This window comes from Echinops telfairi, unplaced genomic scaffold (assembly GCF_000313985.2).
Source record: "Echinops telfairi isolate 266 unplaced genomic scaffold, ASM31398v2 ScPeMD7_1957;HRSCAF=2489, whole genome shotgun sequence".
In the NCBI taxonomy this organism is placed as follows: Eukaryota; Metazoa; Chordata; class Mammalia; order Afrosoricida; family Tenrecidae; genus Echinops; species Echinops telfairi.
In genome coordinates, this window is record NW_022105855.1 from 2,651,788 (window position 1) to 2,655,824 (window position 4,037).

General features: G+C 50.8%; 1 pseudogene; it reads right to left on the reverse strand.

Annotated features, from left to right (window-relative positions):
• Positions 1-2,502: 2,502 nt before the first annotated feature.
• On the reverse strand, positions 2,503-3,757 carry LOC101646329 (annotated as a pseudogene).
• Between the last annotated feature and the right edge of the window lie 280 nt (positions 3,758-4,037).

Below are 4,037 nucleotides of genomic sequence, written 5' to 3' on the forward strand. Positions count from 1 at the left end.
TCAGCTATTCGAGCCCACCAGCCCCTCTGCAAGAGAAAGACGAGACAACGTGTGCTCCCATGTGGACTGACAGCTTCACGGGACCCCCAGGAGAAATTCCACTCTGCCCTACAGACCCACGATGAGACACGATCAACGATCAACGGACGGGGAGTGATTTGGGCACACGCCATCGAGATTCTGCAGCACACAATGTGTGTGCCAGAGTTCAAACTCCCTTATTAAAATTTACATGCCCCAGTCTAGTTATCAGATGGCACAACTTCTCCACGCGGCACAGAAACTCTTGAAAGAAAAGTTAGAATTTTTCTTATAAAGACGCTTGGAGCCAACCTCACCTTTGAAACATTTAACATGAATTATCCATTGACTTCTCTATATTATAACGTGTTCTGAAATGTCCACTGCAAAATTTGAAGAAGAACAATTTCGATCTCTAAAATATTGATGAAGCTTGCCATGGAGCCTACGTTTCCAGCACTCTCAATGGCCCTCACACCTTCCATACAGGTGCCTTTTCATTTTTACTTTCCACTCTCCTCCGCTGGGTTCTGGCTTTGTAGAATCTAACTTGGAGTCTCTCTCTATAGCATAGCCTCCCATGCCGGAAATACAAAAAATCCATTGCCCCCTAATTGATTCGAACTCACTGTGACTATAAGACAGAGAAGAACTGCCCCCTTTGGGCAGTTCCAAACCTTTACATCTTTTAAAGACTGAAGAGTGAGTGGTAGGTTCGAACCACTGACCGCATGACTTGGCAGTTCAAGGCATAACCACCTAGCCACCATGAGTCCTTATCCAGCTTCCTTTGGAAGGCCTTGAATACTTAATTCTTTTAAAAAACCCAAACATTTCTTACAGTTTTTGTCTTATCCTGTAACAAATCATTTTACTGGGGCTCTTATAACAATCCATACAACCATCGTATCAAGCACACTTGTACTTATGTTGCCATCACCCTTTGCAGTACATTTTCTTTCTACTTGCCAAGCTTCATAGTTTGATATTTTTGTTTACATAAGGGTTTTGTTGATTTTGTAGCAATACTTTTGACTGATCTGTGTACACTGGACTGCTTAACCTTGCCCTACATGGTAGTAAGACTCTGCTTATTTGTTTTCTCAACCCTTTTTACTCACTCTGATTCATTCGTTTACGTTTGTCTCCACGTCCCCTGACTTGTTCTTCTGCCGTGTTCAATCTGCTGGTAAGCTTAACTAGTCAAGTTCCTATTTCAGGTATTTTGTTTTGTCAGCCCTAGAATTTTCATTTTGTAAATAAAAAAATAAACAGGAGTGAAGCCTCACAGCCTCAACAACCCCCCAGACCCCTTAACCCCTCCCCGCCCCCTCCCGCTGCCGATCCAAACATTGTTCTAAGCCGCTTAAAAAGGAGACAGAATACACATGTACTGGACCTGGAGTGTTTAGTAAAATACTTGTTTATTTCAACCTTAAAAAAGAATTTTCATTTTGTCCTTTTTTTTTAAGGGGGGGGTGTCTTCGGTGATTTTATTTTAACAGAGAAACCAGGTTGCACTAAGCCTACATTAGAGCAGATGGTGGCTATCTTTCCAGAGGGGGAAGCCTGAGCCCTCCTGGCAGTACCCACCCAAGGTAGAAGGCACAGCCCCGAGCGCCCTCTCCTGGTCCTTCCCTGCACTGCCTGGCTCACGGGGTGAGATGAGCGCCTGCACAACCACTGAACAAGGGAGGAAGTCCCAGTGGGCAGAGGAGGTAATCAAACTGACTCACGGATGCTGGGATGAAAGTGCGGGAGAGGGAGTTCTCCAGGGGCGGGTATGGCATGTGCATTCTTGACATAAGTATATCTTGACGGGGGCTTAGGGGTGGTTGTTGATGGGACAGGGAGCAAGGCAAGCGAGAGGTCTCTGTGTCTAAGGAAAAGAACAGCAATGATTAGGGCCGAGAGGGAAGTGTTAAAATGCCTCTAAGTATGAAAAAGGAGAGTCTTCTTTCTTCCTTTCTCTTAAACAAGCCAGGAAAGGGTGTCTTTTCCTTTCCTCGCTGCAGCGGCAGTGGGCTCAGTGGGTTGCCCCCGAAGTGATTTCTGTACTGTGGGCTCTTGTCGGGAAGGACACGGAGTCAGTGTCAGAGCAGGCTTCTCTGTACAAGGTCTAGTTTGTGCCAGTTCTTAGGCTGCATGAACAGAGGAACCTCAGCACGCAGGGTGCTCCGGTCAAAGCTTCTGAAATATTGCAGTTGTGTGACGGACAGATTGTTGGCTCTTTCTCGTACGCATAAACTCATTGGGAGACACCCCAGATAACAGGATGGGGACCAGTTTGGTTTGGGAGCCACAAAGCTCCAGCCTGCAGCCACGGGTGCCTCTGCCCCAATTCACTACGTGTTCTTTTCTGAGAAACACATTCAAGAGCTGAGTGTGAAGCACTCAGAGAAATAGCCTGCCCTCCACCATCCGCCTGCTCTCAGGCTCCCCGCGAATCCCACAGCAGCAGGGGCTGAAGAGGCAGGGCGTCTCTGCTCCCTCATTGGGGAAATCACTTGGGGACCTCATGAATGGCGTGGGCAAGGTAGCCCACGTTGCCAGAGGTGACTCCAGCCACAGAGATACGGCCGTCCTTTGTCATGTAGACGGAGAACTCCTGGGTCAGCCGCTCCACCTGTTCAGGCTTGAGCCCCGTAAAACAAAACATGCCAATTTGGTCAGTGATGTGCTGCCAGTGGTGGGAGGCGCCCGCCTTCTTGAGGTTGGAGACCAGCTGGGTCCGCATGCCGATGATGCGGTCTGTCACGCCTTTGACTTCCTGCGGCGTGGCCAGGGTGGACGAGGCAATCCGGGCCCCGTGGAGAGGGGGGTTGGAATACATGGGACGGATCAAAATCTTCAACTGCGACTCCACCCTCTTGGCGGTTTCAGCATCTGCGCAGACCACGGTGAAGGCCCCCACGCGCTCACCGTACAAGCCCATGTTCTTGGCATCGGACTGGCAGAGGCCCACGTCAATGCCCTGGTCGATGAAGTGGCGCCCGGCCCAGGCGTCCCTGTGACCATGCCCACTGGCGAAGCCTTGGTAGGCCATGTCAAAGAACGCAAAAAGATTCTCTTTCTTCACCACGCTGGCCATCTCCTTCCACTGCTCAGGGCGGGGCTCCCCTCCGGCGGGGTTGTGAGCACGCTCTGCTCGGGCATTTTTGAGGTGTCATCGACAGCACCTGCGCAGTCCAACCGCAAGTCTTGGGGTCGCAGCGCCGATACCCAGGAAGCTGCATGCAGCGTCCCTGAAGATGGGCGTGCGGTTTCCCCAGGAGGGCTTGGCCAGAAAGACGGCTCCCCTGAACTTAAACAATCTTTTCAGGGAACTGGCTCTGATCCTGAGTGCGCCAGTCCAGAAATGGTCTGCACGGTGATGGACCGGCCACTTGTCAACACCCCGCTGTTCTCGCCCAGGGCCAGTGCTGCAGATGCCAGTCCCCCAACGGGCAGGTATTCCTTGTCCCGATTTTTTGCAGCAATCTGGGCCTCAGCCTTCCGGACTCTAGGGCGCACATAGGGCTTTCCATTGGCATCCTGGTAGCCCCGACTCCCAGGTTCATCCTTTTGCTGTTGGTCTCTCTCTTAAGAGCTTCAACGACCCCCAGGATGGGATCCGGGGCTCCATCTCCACATGGGCCCACCAGGAGCCGGCTCTGGCAGAAGCCGAGGTGACGAGTCCTGGGTGGAAGGTGACGGCGGCTCCACAGAGGATGCGACCAGAGTGCAGCAGGGCCATGGTGGGCGGCAGAGGGCAGTGGCTCGCGGCTGGCGGCAGGACAGACCCGAGGATAAGTCCATTTTGTCCTTCTTCTAGCGAACTATATTCCAACAAAATTATTCACGTATTCATCTTTATGTCCCCTTCCCCATCTTATATTCATGGACATGATTATTTTAGTCATTTAAAAATCCTGTCTGCTAATTATAGCATTTGTATCAACACTGCATTTAAAAAATATATTGACCAATCCCCCCTCCCCATCCCATCCCATGTCACATTTCCCTGCTTCTTTGAG